This window comes from Natator depressus, chromosome 8 (genome assembly GCF_965152275.1).
Source record: "Natator depressus isolate rNatDep1 chromosome 8, rNatDep2.hap1, whole genome shotgun sequence".
NCBI classification, from domain to species: Eukaryota; Metazoa; Chordata; order Testudines; family Cheloniidae; genus Natator; species Natator depressus.
This window is the reverse complement of record NC_134241.1, coordinates 58985847-59008122: the sequence shown is the minus strand read 5'-3', so window position 1 is coordinate 59008122 and position 22276 is coordinate 58985847. Positions and strand designations below refer to the sequence as shown.

The 22276-nt window shown below is 37.4% G+C and overlaps 1 long non-coding RNA gene across 1 annotated transcript; it reads right to left on the bottom strand.

Annotated features, from left to right (window-relative positions):
- LOC141992858 (uncharacterized) lies at positions 1 to 21890 on the bottom strand. The gene is made up of 3 exons (XR_012640671.1): positions 21768 to 21890; positions 3558 to 3683; positions 1 to 337 (listed from the first exon to the last, which is right to left on the bottom strand). It is a non-coding gene; the product is annotated as an uncharacterized LOC141992858 (long non-coding RNA).
- Positions 21891 to 22276: the final 386 nt, after the last annotated feature.

The window sequence follows — 22276 nt, the reverse complement described above, 5'->3', positions numbered from 1 at the left end:
AAATTATTCTACTGCTAATGTAACTATAGAAAAAATGAGTATCTCCAGATAGATCAGATATTGGCCAAACAGTTACTTTTGTATGTACCTGCTCTATGTCAAACCTGTTCTGCCAGTCTCTAGCTATCACTATTGAGTGAGTACACTGGTGAAACTTGCTATAAAAATAACGACAGCGGTACTCTGACCTATGCTCAAATTGTTCTTACTCCATGGATTCAGTCAGTGAACTGGAACAGTTTGAGAGCTGGAAGTCCTGATTCTTCTGACAAGCTTTTCAGCTTGATATTCCAAAGACTCAGTATTTACCAAGTTTATCATTTTATAGATGACTGCCCTGCTGGAAAAAAAAACAACAACTCTTCTAATAAAAGTGTGAAACTTTTACAAGAAGTAAATGGTACATCTGAGTGAAATTTACAATAGGACAAGTAAATCGTTCATTCATTAATACTTTATTTCATTTTGAAGTCAGATTAATAAAATCCCTGTATTCTTCTTAGTTTAAAGGCCCAGAGCAATATAGTCACATTAAAGTTAAAAAAAATCAAGAATTGTCAAATGGTCTTTAACTTGTATTAATGAAGGATATTTCCAATCATAATACAACCATTTTCTTCTCTTTATAATACATTTTCAAATCTACCATAAGGATTATATATGCAAAAATATGTACTGCTAGAAACATTGCAGAAAATGCATATGCTTAATGAAGATTCTAGCAGTTTGCCCCCTTCAGCAAGCAGTGGTGACAAGTTATTGCCTGAATTATTCCATTGCAGAGTGAGAATTTTTTTTGTTAGAATTCAATAAGCCTCAGCATAGTATGTAGATCATTAAGGCTTGTCATTGACTGTGTGGTGTTTTGTTTCAGCTATTAAGATATGTCCATGTTCACATACTGTAGTTCCCAAAAAGAATGGGAATTATGTACACATCAGGATAAACTGCTGTACAGCCATTTACCCCAGTCAAGGGGCAAAACACAAGTAAACTTAAGAGTTAATATAAACCTTACATTACTGCCGGCATGAGTTAGCAGGTTATGAATTTGGGACCTTCAGCATCACACCTGAGACCTCTACTGCTTTAGCTCATGGAGTAACTCTGTTAGTTAAGTGCAGTAGAAAACTGCACTTCCTCGATTTTGAGGAAAACATTGACAATCCTTTTGTACTAGTGGGTCTTTGTGTGATTCCATAGACCAATTTGAGAAGAATGTTTAACTGGCCACAGAGCCATTTGCCTAGTTGTGTCGATTGAGCTGCACATTGTTTCCATACCTGGAACTGTGCTTCCAGCCTCTCCACACAATTCTCAAAGTTGTGGACACCGACCCCATAAGGTGTGGCACCATGCAATACCTTCAATTGCCAGTTGCTCAAAGGTTTAATCAAATATTCGTTTTGCACAGATTTTGTTTCAGAGTGTCTTTGAAGCATTTCACATGCTCTCCACACTTATAATTTGCTGGATCTTAATTCAGAATATAAAACCTGCTTTGATAGATGGATCTCAGGTATTCAAATTACATGGCCAATCCATCTTAATTGGGTACAGATAAAATGAGCCTTGATGCCAACCAAACCAGCTTTCCCCAGGACTTCAGTGTTGGAGCAGCCACTTGAGGGAGATATGACACACACTACCAGTGTGTTACATTCACAGAAAAAAATAAAACATACACTTTACTGAGAGTTTATCTTAGAACTGGATCATTTTCATGATCTTTGGTACTTCAACAGCAGCCACAAATACAACATAGTTAGCTTGGAAACAATTGGCTACCATCAGCATCAATAAAATAAAGCTATCATCTGAAAGAGCATCACATGACCCTGTGACTTAAAATATAGAAGTCTCAAAGCAAGGTTAAAATCTGCCCCAAAAGAAAATCTTATCACAGATGACAGCATACTCAAAGACATCATCACACTAAAAAACAGATCCAAAAAGTAAATCACTTTGCACTGGTTATAAGACGACGGAACATAAAGCAATCTATAATTACAGTAAGTGCAAGGAAGATCAAAATGATAAGTCACCTTAATGGTTCTGGATTACATTTATTAAAATAAACTTGTCTGAGGTTCGTTTTATCCTTATGACTACATCTGCCATGGGGGGAAAAATGTTTTTCCTTTTAAACACATGGAGCATATCCTGCCAATAAGAGTTTGCCTGAGTAAGGACTTAGACAATGAGTAAAGATTTGTCCTATTTCCAATAGAATGTTCACCTTGAGGGAGATTTTCAAAGGCCTAAGTTAGTAGTTAGGTGACTAAGTAATCAACAAATTCCAGAATAGAATTAAAATAGGAAACATGGTAGTCTATTTCTTCATACTTCTGTGAACTAACCGACTTCTTTGCTGGCTTGGTGCTGGAGGCCCCAAATTTAATTGCCTTAGCCAATTATTTCAAGCTTAGTGCAAAAGTTATGTTGCCAAATCCACACAGACAGGGCTGATTTTAAGATCACCCATACTCCCATTTGTCGCCCTCTTTCCTTACACACAAGTGTAGAAACTGAGCTCAGGTGGGTACTTCACTGAACAGTCCCTAGATTGAACTCAGCAGCAATGGCAGTGAGGTGGGATTTTGAATGGTGGGATTCCAGTTATGGCACTTATTCTCACTGCTGATCCAGTAAAACACATTATGTGTTGACCTTCAGAGCCAAGTGTAAGGCTCACCTACTTACAAAGATTTTTTTCTTTGAAGAGGGTAACAATATTCTGTTTGGTGGCTGTTTGAGCTAATATTAGTCAATACATTTAGTGGATGTCTCTTCACTCTGCCCAGAAATGTAATAATTGGAGTAATTTTAAAAAGCTTTTAAAAATAAATAATATAATCAATCAGTTTGAAAGAAAGGCGATTTATGAAGAGAGCCATAGCAAAATGTAAATGATTATAAGTGTATACTCACATATACCTAGTTCATGTACACACAGGAAAGTATATTTTACTTATTTTTATGTAGCCAAAGGTCCAGTGTGCTTCAGTTGCAACAGTGGAGACTACAAGTTATAGATTACAAACTGCTGCATGTTGGGAGAACTTACTGGTGCCTGCTAAGTAGTATCCTCTACCCTTCTAGCAGGGAGTTTTAATCATGGAAGCAGGGAGAGCATGAGGCAAGGAGAAAAGAGGCTGCTGGACTGTAATCTTGCTCTGTGTTTCCTTACAGAATACATCTTTGTTCCTGGTGTCTTGTCTGACTGGGTCTGGTCTGAGGTGACCACACTGAGGAACCTCAGTCCCAGTCCCCAATGTTGAATAAAAAGCCAAAAGACAGACTTACCCTATCTTGAATAAACCTCATACTGGGATGAATGGGGAATGGGTGATGGGTAAATTTAGAAAAATCTTTTTCAACTGTTCCATAATATACAATTAAATGTATAGAAAAAAGTGTCTACAAATCAATACTCCTCTGTACTGCAGCATTTGTATGCCATGTCTATGATAGTATCAATACACTGTTGCCACTGCGAATATAGGCTTTGATATATTCTCATTCAAGTGCAATATCCAGTCAGCTGTGAACTTTACCTTTCCACAACTAGTCCCATGCTATGAAGGTAGCACATCTCATTACTGTCCGCTTGATAGAACTTCAGAGGTGACCCTGAGATCCTCTGGACAGGGCTGGGTGGAACCTGGACATTTTGTGGTTGCCTGCCATGGAAAATCATATATGGTATTTTTGTGATACATATTTAAAGTAAAAACCAGTTTCCTCTCTAGTACTTTTGAGTTCTTATATGCTGATTTCAATCACAGCTCTCTCATGTGATTGCACCCTAACCCACACTTTTCAGGCAACCAGAGTCATGAGCTTCTGCACTACAAAGCAGTAGTCACACTGCTTTTCAGCCAAGAAAAAAAAAGTGTGCTTTGCAATGGAGAAGGATGAATGTCAGAGTTCAATTTCATCTTGCAAAATCTTAATCTTCCCCACTTGATTAATATTTTTAGCTATCACAATGAAGAGACATTGCAAAGGAGAGATTATAGAAGTCTCATACAAGGACTAACCCAAACAAAGTCATCTTCAAAATTCCCTAAAATTATCTTAATTTTATTACATATCTGTGTTCCTGATTGGTGTAAGGAGGACATCAGGTATAGTTGGAAGAATGATAAGGGGAATTATATTTTAAAAAGTGAATGGTAGCAAAAAGAAGAAAAAACCCTCCCAGGTTCCAAAGGTGTCATTCCCTCTTTGTTCCCGACAAAAGAGAAACAGCTTTGTAGCAGATTCTCTCCACTCTCAAAATACATTGCATGCATTCATCTCCTAACATGGAGGATTTAACACCTTTATTTTAGTTGAGGATCGCCTCTTACCCACCAATCTGTGTGCAAAACTCCAGTTGAAGAGAATGTTAGCTAGGCTCAGAGATCCATGGCTAGATATTGTACCATAAATCATCAAAGAAGCAAACAAATGAAAAAGTAAAAGCAACATCACAGTGCATTCTCTTACTCCTCAAACACTTCCCATTGTGGGACCCTGAGGTTGCTTATTGTGCAGGTACGATCAGCCTTCAACCTTCAGGCTCCCACCCTTTTGGTTTGACATGATTTTTATTGTTGTTTCCTCTGTGTACAAAGTAGTGCTATTGGTGAAAATAGCTGTTGCAATATGGAAAATACTGGTATAAAGCAAAGCTACTACTTCAGCTTTGTGTGGGAAACTTTTCACTAAACCTTTTGCACTGTAGATTAGGCTCCTCTAATATGAATGTTATGTTTGTATGTGGGTTTGCTTTTTATTTATTTACTTGGGGAGTTGGGGAGACAGACAAAGGGAGGGAAATTAGTTGTTGGACTTTGGTGGAGTGAAGGGCAGAAGCTAGCCCATGGTTCAAGGAAGCTCAGAAACCCCTCCTCTATTGATTAGCAATACAAAACTTTGGGGATGTAGTTGGGGATTGAAATGTAGTGCCATTTACAAGCAGTGGTGCTGGAACAATTTTGATAGTGGGTATGATGAAGGCGGAAACCATGTATTTGGGTCATTACTACCTCAAGCCAGAAGGTACGTCAGAACCCCCAGTTCCAGCACCTATGTTTATAACTGAAACACAGATCTACATTAGTAGACGTTTGCCCTGTGTACATTCATAATGACTTTAGTTGAACTCCTTGCAATCTCACTGTAGCACCAGGACCCAAATGAGTAATTAATATCTCCATTAGTCAAGTATGGGCCTGAAATTTTGCCACCAGGGAGAAAAAAGTTTGCAGAAGAACTGGCAACCCAACTGGGAGTTATATAGGAGATACTGATAGAAAAGTAGAAAACTAGGTTTAGCTGCATTTATAGTATGCAGTTTCAAGTATCTTTCTACCCTTGGAATCTTCATAACCTCTCATATCCTTAAGGAAATCTCCTTGAATATTTAAAAGAGATAAAATCAATAAGATTGATTTATAGTATAGTATAGTAATGTATAGTTTATAGATTACTACTTCCAGGCCATCTGTACTGAAAAGTTCTACAGAACACCATAGAAAATGGAAACTTATTTACAGGTTTTCTGAACAATATTTTAAATATAGCATGGTTCAAAAACCTGTAGATAACGTAATTTTCTATATTTTTTAGAGTAGGCTTGCTGTGCCTGTGTTCTTAAAAATAATGAAGTCAACTGGGAGATACCATAGGAGTGCTCTCCAGAGCTGTGCCAAAAATTTCAGGTACAACCCTGAACCCACTCAAACGTAGGGTAAGTTTGAAATCTAGTCAAATTCACAAACATCAGCCCAGGTTCATGATGTTTCAAAAAACCTGGGTTTATTCTAATCACACTGCTCACCTAATCACACCTGCCACTATTTTGTACTAGACTCTGTATATCTGCCTTCTGGAAGACCCCATGGGTTTATCATTCCAGGTACCTGCCAGGTCCCAATATCTGTTTTATATTTACAGAAGCTTAAACATTATCTTTAATAAAACAAGATACTTTTAATACAAAGCTAACAAGTGGTAGAAACTCTCTTTCTTACACAATACCCCAGAGAGAGAAGTGTGAAAGATTAATAATGAGAATTTCTACCAGTAGATAATTTACTCAATTATTTTAGTTCCCTTATGTGGATACAAAGAAAGTTCTTTAGACACCTGAAGGAAGTTGATAAAGTAGGATTTGACTTGCAAAGAGACCTAGAACTTGACAGTGACAGTAGAGAGTGTTTGCACTTTTTGAGCAATGTAATGACATCTCCAAGCCTACATTCACATTCATCAGGATTTCTACGAGAAAGTGAGAAACAAGTATTCTTTCTAGGTAATTCTTCACGTATGAGCTTACAATAGAGTACACCCTATTTTCCTGGAACCAAAGTAGTGTCATTATTGCACATGCCTGAGCAATTTTGCTTGGAAATAACAAAAAAGAAAGATCTGCTCTTTCTATGTGGTTCATAGGATTTGGAAACAGTTGACGGAAGCCCACATTTTCTGTATTCTTTCTGCTTGGTGAATTACCTCAAAACAATACTTAGCCTGTAAATGTGGGCTGGCATTTTCAAAGCGCTGGACAATTGTTTAATTGTTTGATTAATTGTTAATTAATCAATTCCCACAGTCTTCCTCTGGGGGTAGATAACTATATATTATCTCCACTTTACAAATGGGGAAACAGACATATGTTTAAGTGATTTGCCAAAAGTCACACAACAGGTCAGTGGTAGATGCCTACATTTTCAGAAGGGCCACCAAATTTTGGTGCCCTTACTTGAGATATCTAGGAATTTATTTTCAGAAATATCAAGCAGCCATATCGCCAACTGGAGTTTGTAAGAGTTGTGAGCAGAGCTGCCGGGGGGGAAAAAAAGATTTTTCTCCTGCAGACAATGGTGACTTTGTAGGTGAAATATCAAAAATTAAAGTATTTTGGCCAAAGCCCAAAATATTTAGATTCAAAATGGCACCACTCTGCCTCATGAAAGGTATAGTTCAAGTGCCTGATACACCTATTCTCTAAGGCCTATGCTCTCTGTCTTGGCTATATCTGATGAACCACTCTCCCTCATTATGATGAGAGGAATGGTGAATCATAGGAATCCCTGACCATGCATTATGGGAGATGTTGCCTGGCAAGAGAGATGGAGAATAAGAGATGAGGCACCTGAAAGATAACTCCTCCAATGAGGCATGGTGGCACCTGTGACGGGTTGGGTCACAGAAACCACTTTGGGACTGTCACCTGATGTGCCTAGACTATCTCTGAGCCTGATTTCTGTGCCAGCTTGGGACTCCAGTACTTTGCCTTGTTTGAGCCAGACATGCTTGCCTGCTGCAAACAGATCCAAGTCAGAACCACATCCCTCACAAGCTGCAGGCTTAACTGAAAACAGCTTAAGAAGTGCTCCTGTCTCTAGCACTCAGATACCCAACTCCCAATGGGTTCCAAACCCCAGATAAATCTGTTTTACCCTGTATAAAGCTTATACAGGGTAAACTTATAAATTGTTTGCTGTCTATAACACTGATAGAGAGAAATACACAGCTTTTTGCCCCCACCCCCAGGTATTAATACTTACTCTCGGTTAATTAACAAGTAAAAAGTGATTTTATTAAATACAACAAGTAGGATTTAAGTGGTTTCAAGTAATAGACAGACAGAACAAAATGAATTACCAAGCAAAATAAAATAAAACACGCAAGCCTAAGCCTAATACAGTAAGAAAACTGAATACAGATAAAATCTCAACCCTCAGAGATGTTTCAATAGGCTTATTTCACAGACTGGATGCCTTCCTAGTCTTGGCCCATTCCTTTCCCCGGTACAGTCCTTGTTCCAGCTCAGGTGGTAGCTAGGGGATTTCTCATGACTGCAGCCCCCCTTTGTTCTGTTTCACCCCCTTATATAACTTTTGCACAAGGTGGGTTCCCACCCCCGCCTTCTCAATGGAAAAGCACCAGGTTAAAGATGGACTCCAGTTCAGGTGACATGATCACATGTCACTGTAAGACTTCATTACCCACTTGCCAGCTGACATGTATACAGGAAGACTTACAAGTAAACAGAGCCATTTACACCCAATTGTCCTGGTTAATGGGAGACATCAAGATTCCAAGCCACCATTAGTGGCCCACACTTTGCATAATTACAATCAGACCTCAGAGTAATATTTCATATTTCTAGTTTCAGATACAAGAATGATACATACAGACAAATACGATGAACACACTCAGTAGATTATAAGCTTTGTAATGATACCTTACAAGAGACCTTTTACATGAAGCATATTCCAGTTACATTATATTCACACTCATTAGCATATTTTCATAAGATCATATAGAGTGCAATATCACAGCAGCATTTTGAATTGAAATATTTTGCTCTAGCCAAAATCATTTTGGGTGATTTTTCAATATTGAAATTTAAATTAAATATTTTTTAAAAATTAAAAATTTAAATATTAAAATTTTCTACAGAAAGACACTTTTCTCAAAAGGTGTCATTTTGTTGAAAACCCATATTTGTGTCAAAAAACAGTTTTGACAGAATTTTTTTTGAGCAGCCCTAGTTACAATTGCTCAGCACCTTTGAAAATCAGGCAACCTCCACTCCCACCAATACTGAGCCTGCTTTGCACCAGCCAAGCTGGTCCCTGTACGTTAGTTAACAGTATCTTTCAGGCTGACCTATGTCAGCTGCCAATGACTCCAATTCATTCTTATGGCAGAGGGTGATTACTAGGACATAGGAAAGCCTTGATCACCTTCTGTTTCCCGTGCCCCCTACACGAGCTGCAAGGAGGGTGCTGGCACAGGAACTGTGTTAGTTCTGTGTCACTAAAGGACACTGCTACACTGTAACACTCTTGTGACTCGCTAGGCTGGGTTCAGGGCCTCATTGCATTGGCAAAGTAGTGCAAAACAGCTCAAATGCAGGAGAATATACTGGCCATTATGAGAGGCAGGAGAAAGCAAAGTTTTCAGAATGCAAGCTCATTTCACTTCTGATTGTCAGGCAGTTTAACATTAATTTCTCCTTTCTTCATGTGTGTTTAATACATTTAAAAAAAACCCTCTATTTGGTCTGATTGCTCATAGTATTATAGTTTACATCAATCTGCAAAACCCTGATATCCCAAAATGTACTCTCTAATACTGTGAAAATAAAAAGATTCCTCAAAACACCTTTGAAATCCTATATTAATTTGTATGACAATTTAGTTTTCTCCCCATTTGCTCACATCTATGTTTAAATGACAATTTATAACACGTGTATTTTTTAAAATATGACAGTAATGTTATGGAAAGAACTGTGCTAGAGAGAAAATTTCATTTAATTTTGTAAAAATGCCAAAACTATCCAACACAAACTGAGAAGATGAATCTCTAGTTGGGCTAATTTTTATAGTTGGGTTTCCAACAGACTTTTGGGTGACACTGGAAAACATTCAAACCAAACCCTACGGATCCTGGAACTTTACATCCTCTCATGGAATAGTAGATACCATTGACTGCAGTGTTAATTATTGGTCAACTAAGGCTGATAGTAACTAGGTCATTTGCTTAACGTAACTAACACAGCTTTTGAGATTCCAGTTAATGTTTCTATTTCTTCGCCAAATGATCATTTCATTGCTGATCTTTCCTTTCATTTCCAGCAGCTCAGGTGCATTAATCTGGGATGAAGCCAAAGGAATTGAGCTAAAACCAGCAACAACTTTAATGAAGAGGTTCTGTTCTGCCAATAACATTGGTTTAAATCCTGTGTGCAATGTCATGTCTTCATGTCAATTGAATTTTAGGATCAAACATCCATACTTCATACTTATGTACCTCTATGTTTGCTTAAAAAGTTAATGAGTGCTCAGACCCCAATAAGATTTAAATAAAGAAATAAAAAAATACATTACCTAACTGAAATATCAAGTTGTTACTAGCCATCCTATTATTCAAGAATATTATTTGGTAGCAGAAATCTTAGGACTACATTTGATAGTATTCATTAAAGTAAAAAAGAAGAAGCGATACATCTGGCAACAATTGCAGTCTCTTTTGGAACCTATATACATTAAGATAATGAGTACAATAATCTTGAGAGTGGTTGTGTTTAGGTTTCAGTCTTAGTAGCCTGTTTCTGAACTGAAGACTTCTAATTTCCCTTTCACATTTTCTGTAATAACCATTTTATCTTGCTCACTCTCTCCCCTTTTTAATTATTTCAGATGAAGAATGCATAATGGATTCCCAGCAATCCCAGGTAATTTGTGGTTAATAAAGGTTTTGTACAGAAAAGAAGGGAAAGAGTATGTTTCATATCATTCTTCCCATTACACAAGACATCTCAAAAGGGGCAAATTAAGAATTTTAAAAAAGACAATACATAGAATGCTTACTTCAGTGAAATAATTCGGAGCAATGATGCAAATAACTTTCTGCTTTCCTAATTCCTAGCAGATATCTGTTCATGAGGAGTCTCCACAGGAGAAGTTTAAATGTTCTTCACCATAAATACTGAGGCATCACCATAATCCCAACATAACCCATGTATGAGCTTCTGGGATCAATGTGATGGGCTGCTTCGAACAAGGGGAATCGTGGGATTTCCCATTTTCTGCAGTTATATATACACTGCTCAGGTGATTATTCTATCAAAGATTCTCAGCCTTTTCAGTCTGAACCACTTTGAAACATATTATTTTATCTCCATCCTAGCATCCTTCACACAGTTCTCAAAATATTTTCTTTTCTGGACCCCTAAGGAGAGCTTCATGGACCATGAGACAGAAGACTGGACAGTGAGAGTCTGGGTACTCTAGTGGAGTAGGTATAGAAGACGGTAAGTCCTCACTTCTAATCCAACCTTTAACTCACTGTATGGCCTTTGGCAAATCTCAAATTCTGATTTGATTTTCCCACATGTAAAATGGTACTAATACATATTTCACATAAACTTTTAGCAACATTCAAACACCAAACTTTTGATGTTTAAAAATATTTAACTTTTAAGTGTTAAAACAAAACCCCAAGCCACAAAACAACAACAGAATATTTCACAGCTCTCTGCACTTCTTGTTTTAGCAGAGACCAGAAGAGAAAATACCAAAATGGCACAACAGGCTAACTTCACAATATTTCTGGTTTGGTCAATCCAGCAAGTATTTATTATTTACTTAATAATATTGTTATGATGCTGATCATCTTAGTATTCAAGAACCTAGAATGGAAAACTCAACAGAATGCCCCACATAATGAAATTAAATTACCCAACTGATTTCCACAGAAAGGCTTTTGGTATTATCTGAACACAAGGATGATTGTCCAAACCAAATCACTTGAAGTCCTGAGGTTGCCCCATTATGTATGTCTATTATGTCATTCTAATATAGAGGTGGGTGACGTTTTTCAGCTGAGGTTTTTTTTTTTTTTGCCAAAAAGAAAATGCAGATTCAGGTTGATCAAAACATTTGAGAGAATGTGTGTTCAATTTGCCAATTTATTTTGGTCTAAAAAACAAAATCTGGAAAAAAAATCCCCAAAGTGTTTTGTTTCAACAATTTCAGCAGGAGGACTTGTGATTTTTTTCTTTTATTCTAAAGAACTTCTCTTTTTGAATTTTACTTCTATTTTATTTTTAAAAAGTGGTTTAACTTTTAGACAAAACATTGAATTTCAGGTTAAATTAAGCATTTTCTTTGACCTGAAATGAAATATTTTCCACTTGTTCAGTTCACTGAAAAATGTTCATTTCAAGTTGACCGGAGACACTTTTTTATTGTTTGATTCAGCCAGTGAACCCCCCACAAAAAAACCCCACAAAAAAACCCCAAACCAGTTATTCAGCTCTAATATTCTTCTCTTTAAAAAATAATGATGTTTGTAGAAGCCACTGATTATGTATGTTACAGCGACGGGAGATTGCTTGCTTGCAGCAAAACATTCCTCCCTTCCCCCAGTCACCCTAGATTGACTCCCCAGTGCTGGGAGGCACTAAGTACAGTCTGCTCACACCTCAGTTTTTTCTCTCAAAGTCTGTTGTAAGTTCAGTCACACTGTTTTCATGTTGGCCAAGGGAGGGCAGTATATCATTAAAAATTAATGGTCCAGTTGTTGTCTTCCATTATATCTCCAGGATAGCTCCATTCACATTTACAATTCTTCACACTCCATTTACGCCAATGTAGACATGTCTATGTGACTCACATCCAGACACATCATTACTTATTCCATCCCAGTAAGAAAATTAATCCCTTCATATCTAGTGGGTTACGAGGAAAAGTGAGTGGGGAAACTGAATCACACATACTTTTCATAAAAATCTAAAGCAATTTCCTCATGTTCTTCACAAACACCTTTATTACTTTAACAGTTCAACAGTGGAACGATGTGGAACTATCATGACTGAAGATGTCAAGACTGGACTTGACACCCATCTATAAAGATGGTGTAAGGATAATGAAATCATTCCTGTCATGATGCAGAAGGCCAGACTGGAATATCTACCCTGTAGCCCAAGAGAGCTGCCGTTGCAGCATCCAGCTCATCTTAAGGACTCATCTGTTTGTTAAAATAAATGGTCTAATCCAGAAAAAAAAAATCCTCTCCAGTAGAATGGCTATGAATTCCTAAAACCTTCCAACACACATCTCAGTGAACAGTTATGCATTCCTTCTTCCTTTTAAACTGATATTGTTATGGTATTGTACATCTGCCCCTGAGTTACACAGTACTGCGGGCCCTCTCCCTTTTATGTGCTTGTCAATATACGTGGGACTGAATATGTTTAAAGTTTTCATAAACTATTTATATGTAACCATATTAAACATTTCTGGAAAATAATTTAAAATGGGTGGCTAATATTGGTAGAAAATAAAATGCAAGAAAAAATGAAAAGCACAGAGTGAAATCTTTGACAGAAGAACAATTAGGGTAAGGGAAATGGAAAAGGTTTTTTTAAGGAAAAATAACACAGATTTTGAATGAAAACTAAGACTAAGTGAAATAAATTAAACCAGAGAATAAATTAAACCAGAGTAAAAATCAAAATAAAATTAGGGGAAAAGTAAATAATTCATTATATTAAAACCAAATCAAATAAAACCAGAATAAAGTAAAAGTAAAAATGAGTTGTATTTTTTTTTAAAGTTGCACTTATGAGGACAAATCAGAAGATCCTGTCAATCTGTATAATGTACTAAAATGTAAACACATCTATACCAATGTATATTTCTAACAAGCACAAATTCCACACCTCAAAAAAAAAAAAAGAAAAAAAAAGAAGTGTTCTAAGAGGTATGGTATAACATTTGGCACATATTCTTAAATGTATACATTTTACAGTACTGTTTCAAACCTGAAAGACTTCCCTTCCTGTATTCTGTGGCATGCATTGCTTAAATTCCACACAGCACTGTGTACCATACATTGGTGTTAATTGTTCATTTTTTATTATAATTTTTTTTTCCAGATGACACAATGTACACACAATGGGCATGATTTTCCATTGCCCTGAACCTTGCATAGTTATTTACTCCAGGGCAAACTGAGTATAATTAGAAGGGTAATGTTTTACACCCACTTTGAACTGAAGTAAATTACTACACAAGACAATGAAGAATCAGGCCCAGTGTTATGTTACATGACTTCCTGCTAAAGCAAATAAAAATAATGAATCTGCAGCTAGCTAATGGCTAGTAAAGTACAGACTGAAGCAGGACATCCTTGCAATTTGAAACAAGAACAAACTATAAATAAGAAAGGCTTTTTAAAAAACACAAGGGGTGAAAGACTCCCATTGATTTCACTAGAGCAAGGATTTCACCCAAGAAATCTAAAGCTTCTTGCTGTGCCACTGAAGTCTGTCACAAAATACTGATTGACTTCAATGGTGCAGGGATCAGGGCCTTAATGAGACAAATTCTCATTTTCGTAAGCATACTGGAGGACTCTAGCAGATGTATAAACTCTGGGCAGTGACTGGCAGAGTAAATTAGCATCCCTTCTATGCAGGTAAGGAAGTCAACTTTTTACCATCCCAAGACATTACCTCAATTCTTGGAAGAGAGCAAGTTCTTCCTAGGGAGAAAGTAGATTGATCTGAGGAGAGCCAAGGCTAATCAGGACCCAAATCTACCAACACTTTGGGGTCTCTCAACAAGGCTTTTTGTTTTGGTATTTGAAAAGTTTAAAAATCTTAAACTTTTACATATAGAGACAGCAAAGTTTTGTCTTCCCTTGACTGAGGGTTCCTCAGCTGCTCACACAACCATTATTTTGATAGCAAAGTACTCACAAGATGCTATAGTATAATGGCATCAGATCTGCAACATGTTAACAACAAATACCAGCTTCTTTCAATTTTTGTTTAAAATGGTGAAGCAGCATATACCAAAGGCACAAGAAATACAAAGTGAATGTTACTCCAGTTAGATCTGCTCAGTGAGATTCAGATAACAGTTTGTTTGCCCCTTTTCAATCTAATTGGGAAGACTGAAAAGGTAATAGATAATCTTTAAGACAGTTACTAGAATATAGCAGGTTACTTTTTATTATAATTATATAATAATTCTGAACTTAATTTTAACCACAGGTGTGTCATGCTGATTTTGGATTTTGTAAAAATATTGTACATCATTTCAAAGAAGAAAAAACAGTTTCTAAACTACTGATCTACATTCTTGTAGTGCAGTCAACTGTTCCCTTCAACTCCAAGCTCTAATTCTGCCATTTGCTGCCTAAGGACACTAGCCTGAAGTAGACATGGAAATATGAACTTTGGCTACAGCTAGATGCACTGGACCCTGAGCAAGGAGCAGAAACAAGGGCTGGGATTCTCAAGGCTGCATAGGGAATTTCAGTGGGAAATGGGCATTTAGATTTGAAAGGCATCTTTGAAAGTTTCAGTCTAATCTCCTCTGAGGCTACTTCTGGAGCCAAGTCCTTCCGTTTTCCTCCAAGAGGGCTCATTTTGGTGCTTTTCTTCTTTCCCTTCTCTATTCCCCACCTTTGTTTCTGCCCCCACTGACAATTTGATTTCCCTCATTTGCTCCCCCACCTCTGTACGTTTCTCACTTTTTCTTTTATGAACACGCCTCTTCTCTGCTCCTTTCCTGATGTGTATGGACTGCACATAGAGCTCTCTGTGCTAGTGGAGGCATTGCAATATGAATTCATTACACAGTGTCTCCAGCATTAACCCAAGCACTGGCTGCCCTCAGGAGAAAAGCACAGGCCTGAGCTACTTACTGAAAGGAGAGTCTTTACCTCTTTTTCATAGCAACACAGCACAGACCCTGAGCCTGGAAGAACTACCTATGCTGTCTCCCAGGCAGCCCTGTTTTGGACAGGTGATAAATGCAAAGTTCTGTTCCCTTGGAATCGCATAATATTGTCAAAATGAACCATCTGCTGCTGAATGAGATCCTGCATCATAACATTATCTTGAACATGTTTTTAAGGGAGAACAGATAAGATAAAGAATATTGACAGAGAGGGAATAGAAAGGAGAAGAGAAGCAAAGTAGATTGTTGTGAGAAGTAAACTGCTATTTTTAAATGCTCTCTCCCCTGACTAAATCTCTCTGGCATGCATGTATGAAGCTCCCAGTGAAGTCAATGAAAGCACTATAATGTATCATACGACTAAATTTGGCCAGAACATGCAAAAGAAAATAAAGAGTAGATGCATATAAAGAGTACATGGATTTGCTTTAAGACCCCAAAGAAAGCACCATTCCCCCGTGCTCCAAATGAGGTGGCACATGCCAAGGAAAAAAGGGAAAAAAAGAGAGAATGAGAAAATAATGAAATGATCATTTTATGTAAAGAAAATCAATACAAATGTCAAGATCTGATTGAATATGGGAGTAACTGTTCACTACATACAAATCTGGATTTTAAAATGAATGTTCATATTCCTGTTTTTTGGGTCACTGTTTGGAAATATATTAGTGAGCCAGATTAATCAGGGATATTTGCAAATAATGAATTTTAAAATAAGTTTTAATTGTATAAGGGAATATTCTTCAGAAGTATTAATTTTGATTATAAGCTCTTTGGGGCCAGAAACACCTTTTTGGTCTGTGTTTTTACAGCGCCTAGCACAACGGGCACCTGGTCCATGACGTATTCTCCTACAGAGTACCGCTTCGCACATGTTTATGAATTCAAAATCCACCACTTTCCACTTTAGAACCCCAATTCTGAAAGTCACATTCACCTCCAGGGACAAAAATGTAACAAATGACCAATGTTTCCAATCAAAATATTGCAAATTTTGAATGAACAGTAGCAAATATTTACTGTAAACTTATCAAAACCAAGGTGCAGGTAAAAAAAATAATGTTTGCACCATCCACTAAAGCAGTTGGCATTCACCACTGGCAGACATGATACCAAACTAGATGAACCACTGATCATGCTGATATGACAATTATAATATATTTATAAATTACTGCTTGGTCCACTGAAAGGTGCCACTTGACTAGTCTCATCTACACATTTAATTTTATAGTTCTGACAATTTTACTTAAGAATTAACTTCAACATCTAATGATTATTTCCACTCTTTTCCTCAGTTCCATATTAGATCACACTGATCTGAATTGTTTCCTTCAGTTGTAATACTACAATTCAATGAAGTTCCCATGAACATAATAAGTACTAACTTTCCCAAGAAGTTGCAAGACTGAGGTTAAGATGAGTTCTATAGAGGGTGAACACCTCGAAGTTCATTCCATTTGTCACAATAGAGAGAGAGTACTCATCCTGGCTATAACATTAGCTTTCTGGTGCTATCGCTCACCGGAGCTAAGAACAGGAAGAAATAGAGCAAATGTGAAAAAGAGTATTAGGGTTACTCCGAAAAGAGTCTCAGTTAAGCCACTGTGACTCTTTAATCCACATGAAAGATTAGGTTGCTGCAACTGCTGGAATACAAAACATAATCTGCAGTGTCTTTTCATGGGGTCCAAAAGGGAAAGAATATTAAAACTCCACAGGTAGCAAAGATAGGTGAGACATATGGAGTCCCAGAGCTTTGAAATAAATCTTTTCAGAGGTTCAATTATTACTTTTGGAAGGACTAAATCAGAGGTATTATCCAAGTCAATAACGGAAGACATACAAGACTAAGGTTTTGCCAAGCTGACGAGTTGAGAGACCGACTTATTTTTCAGCTTTATTACTGTTATCTTGCATGGAGTACAGAGCCCATAGTCAGTCAGTAATTAACCTCAGGATACTGGGAGGCTTAGAGTAGAGAGTAAAGTCTGCCCTGTGCCACCTTTAAGCCTTCAGATAAATCGTCAAATTCCAGAAGCGTTAACTCTTAAAAGTAACTTAACTTCAACCATCTGGATTCTAAGTCAGGTACATAGAAACATATGGGAGAATCTACGTGAATCTCACCCTCGTCATTACACTGGGAAGAGTCTGTTTTACATCTTGAGAAAGATTTACATTGAAAAGAAAATATAGGGATTGATGCATACCCCCTTGGCAGCTGTGGAAAATTTCCACAGGGCTCTTATATGGAGGCATAAATTGGCCTGAGGAGAAGTCACTTTCTATTTTGTTTTCATTTGTTATATTTTATTAGTTAAAACTCCTCTTTAAATTTGCAATGTGCAAGTTGATGTTGCTAAATTGTATCAGATACTTAGGACTACATCTTCAGCTAATATAAATCAGAATATCTCCACTGAAGTCGATGGAGCTATGTTGATTTTATACCAGCTGATGATCTTTTCCTTAGGATGAGTTTTTCCTCTACTTTTTTAGCATTTTAACAACATACATCATAAGGGATTCTAGTAATCTGTATTTCCATTGAAATATCCATGTATTCTTAATATAAACACACTATTATGATTTGTGTTTAACACAGGTTTTTTAATCATAATACAGACCTGGATTGCTAATTATGGTAGGAAAACCTGTGAATGACAACTCTGGAGAAGGAAGTAAGTCTCTAAGTAAATAGAGAAGCATTGGCTTCTCACAGATCTCTGAGGACTAGTCTTCACTGGAAAATTTAACTATTTTTTAAACTGCGTCGAGCGATACAATGCTGACCACAACAGCCAGCATAGATGAGGAGAAGTCACATTCAGCATTATGTCAGTTCTCCATGGATAAACACCAGGTTTACACATGACTGGCTGACATGATACTGTACACAGGTCCTTATCTATATGGCCAGTCAGCTCTGTGTTAGCCAACTTCACCATTAAAGTTTAAACCACAATAAAATTTCCTAGTGAAGGTAAGGCAAGCAAGTAAAATTCAAATACCAGTGATAGTTCAAGAAGAGAGATAAATTAGTTATAAATTAAAATGTTCTAATGTAAGAGATGTATGGAATTGTTAGCCAGTATTGTTTAAGTATAAATATGTATTATATATTGATAGGTATTTAGTTTTGCCTTGGAGTGAAAGATGAATAGAGTGTGCCTGGAAGATGGAAGAAGTTTACTGTAGCTTCACTGTTTGAAGCTGTTCCCATTGGTTAGTTTGAGAATACAATAAACATTGTGTACACAGCACATTCTTTCAGGAATTGCTGTTAACATCATAACTGCAGTCTAATAAAAAGGGGAGAAGAGTACAACATTTAACTTAATGACTATTTGTATCGCCAAGTTTCTGTTAGTTACCTGAACTAAATATTGTAGAACATTTTACTATAAAGGGAATTTACCTTTCCTGACTGATAATTTTCAGGCATATTCTTCAGTCCTGACACTTCCCTCCCACAAGGCACAAATATCTTGAAACTTCCTGTACTTTTATCTTCCTGGTATTTATTTTAAGAAGCAACTTTTCCATTCCATATAGCATTAACACTCGCTCACCACAGTAGGGGCATGCCTAAATACATTCACAAGTAAAAAGGCCACACATGCAAATCACTAAGGCTAAAATTTTCAAAAGTGGCCTTAGATTTTGGCTGTCTATCTTGAATCCCTTTGGGGCTGGTTTTCAAGACGTTGGAGACTCAGCAGATTGAATTGGTAGTCAACAAGTTTGATAATCAGGCCCCTTTAAAGGGTTTCATTTTGGGGACCCAAAATGCATGCCACTTTTGCAAAATTTGACTAAAAATTGTTGCTCCATCTACCACTTGTTCAGCTATTATTGCCATACAACAGTTTAAATGTGTCAGTTTGGCAGAATATGAAAAACAATTTACCAAAATTCCAAAGATTAAAAAAACCCATCAACATCTCTGTTTCAAGACTATCCTTCCTACAGTTACATACCTGCAACTTCAACTACACAATGAATTTAAGTTATTTTCTTAAAATTATATGCTTGGTTATACAAAGGTTCTCTTTTCAGAGAGGGGAAGGGAAAATGGTAAAAAATAAGCAACCTTAAAGATGAAGCTTGGAACATTATAACATTTGCCTTTGAAGTTTCAGTCTTGCTCTATGGTTACTGTGTAAATGAAGATAAACTCAGTTTAGGAAAGAAAAGAAACGAATTGAGCCATTTAATCTTCTTATACTGATAATTGCAAGCTGTGATAATTCTTTACACTTTGTGCTTTTAGTACTTTCACATGACAAGGCTTAGGCAGCCCTTAGTATTTAGTTTAAATAAGTTGTTATATTTAGCACCTGCTTTTTGACTCACACTGCTTTTTTAATTTTACTTCCCATACAATTCTTGTATTTTTATCATAGATCATCATGAAGGTATTTTTCTTCAGTAGAAAATTTAAATTCAGGGTCTCCGTAGAGAGGGATCTGAAATTGTCTCTTATTTAACTCACTTCCTAAACTTATTGTCTATGTTTTGTCATATTCACAATAAACTTTTATCCCCAATTGAAGAGTAAAGGTTGTTGCAACTGAAGATTTCCTATCCAATGTTTATCCAAACACTAATCTAAAGCCTACGGAAGACAATGGAAAGACTCCTCAGTGGGCTTTGTATCAGGCCTCTAATGAGAGGATCAAAAAGTGATGTTACCAATTTGTAAGTAAACAAAAGATTTTTTTTTAAATTTTAATTTAAAAACTTTGCTTTCTGAGAAATAATTGTAGATCTTGACTTTAAATGAAGTAGCTAACAAACGTAGAATCATTGGCAGAATCGGAACTCGGATGCAGGTCATATTCTGAATGCTTAGTCTGAAGTTTGCATATACTATACAGTGACTAACTGCACTTCAGATTGTGAGGAATCCCACTTTGCATCAAGTGACAAATAATTTATAGCAATATAAAGATACTGTATTTTAAAGTCATAAGCACAAGGTACAAGGATTAAAAATTGCTCAAATCTGATAGCAGTCTAATAGTATCCACCACTAGGATAGATTTTTAATAAAGAAATCAGAAATCTTGAATTCACTAAACTCTCAAATTGAAGAACTCTGGTAGAAAAAAAAAGATAAAAGTATCAGTGTTATAGACTCACTATCCTGGAGGCACATCCTCCTGGCAAGACCAGCATTACAGTGACTCCACCTCATCTCCTTTTTACAGCTCCGGTGGTCTAGTCTATCAACTTGGCCCTCCTAACAGTTCACATACAGTTCTGTACTTCTGTACCCCCATTCCAGGATAACCAACATCCAAACCAAATAATGTCTTGCAAATCAAAAAGAAATAAACACAAGCTCTTCCACCCCACCTGGACTCATCTTCAGTTCCACTCTCAAAAGTGTAAAGAGGATGTAATGGGACATGACTATCAGCCTTCTTGGGCTCATTTTTCTACAGTTTCTTGGCTGCCCTCCCAGGCTCTGAATTGTTTTTCCCCACGCTTTTTACAGAGCACTGTCTCCCAGGACTTTCTCCCTGGAGACACATCTTCCCCAAGCAGCTAATCACTAGGGCCCTGCTCCCTGAAATCCTTCCCCTTGGCTGCCTTTTCCCAGGCTAGATCCTTACCCATATCTCTCTGACTGGGGATTGGCTATTTCCAGGGTTTGCTCCTCTCCATTTACCCTCTTCCTTCAGAGCAGGCTACAAGAGATACCCTCCCTCTGACAGCTGTCCTGTCAACTCTCCTGCAGCTCTCCCTCAACTGAGTTCTCTTCAGTCTTTTAGGGAAATCATCCAGCTTCTTCCCATCTGAGTCTACTGATTGCCCCAAATCATCTAATCCCCAGCTGATCAGGATCTTCTGGGGAGAAGAGGGGGAGTAGCTAATTCATCACCAGCACAGCTCATCTTGACAACCTTAAAGGGCTAGCCAGCCTATGGCAATCATAGCTAGTAAAATCAAAATTAAAAAAATAAACCACAAGAAATAAATAATAAATACAAGGTAAACAGAAAACAATAGTTTAGAAAAAGCATAAAAACCAAACCAAACCAAACAACCCCTTCCTCTCCCCCTCCCCCCCCCACCAGGTTGGAATTAGGAAAGGGTTTAGGGAAGAAACAAGCATTTTCTAAGTACTACGAATCGGACACCCAACAGTAGACAAAGATTAGTTAATGAACTAAAATAAACACAAATATGAGAAAACAAGGCAAAAAAGGAAAAATGTATTACTTTTTTTTTTCAGAAACATTTGTAACCTGTTTCACGTCCCCACCAAGACCCTATTCTGCTACTCGAAAACATGGTGAGTAGTATTTTAGGCCTTGTCTACACTAGCAAATTAGGTCAGCATAACGCTGTGATTCGGAGGTGCGTGAGAAACAGCCCCCCCATCCCGCCCAGTGGCATAGGTAAGCCAACCTAAATACCAGTTTAGACAGTGCTAGACGGGTAGAAGAATTATTTCATTGACCTAGCTACCGCCTCTCGGGAAGGTGGAGTACCTACCCCGGTGGGAGAACACCTCCCATGGGCATAGTGGTGCCCACACTGAAGCCCTACCACTGCGCTGCTGTAGTGTTTAAAATATAGACAAGTCCCTGCTCCACTGGTAGCACCTTTGAAAACACTGGGACTAATCATGGAATAAGTTACTAATTAACATTAGTAAATGTGGCAAAACAACAACAAGAACACTGACCTTTAGTCTGTATGTTGTCCATATAAGGCTTGATCATGTGATTTAGGCACAGCTAGAGGGATACTGGGGGGGGACAGGGAGGGGAGACTTGGAGCAGAGGCCAGAATAACCCACTCGTAAATAAAGCACTCTTTGTTTAGTGTATAAAAGTAGGTTGCTCACTTTACTGCTTCAGTAGATTTAATTTATTGCACATACGAGTTCCTTGAATCCCTCCATTCTCACCCAAATGCTTGCTCCATGCCACCCTCCTCTCCCCTTCTATTTCAGAGACTCTCTGCAATCCCCCACACAGCCCTCTTCCACCATGCCAGAG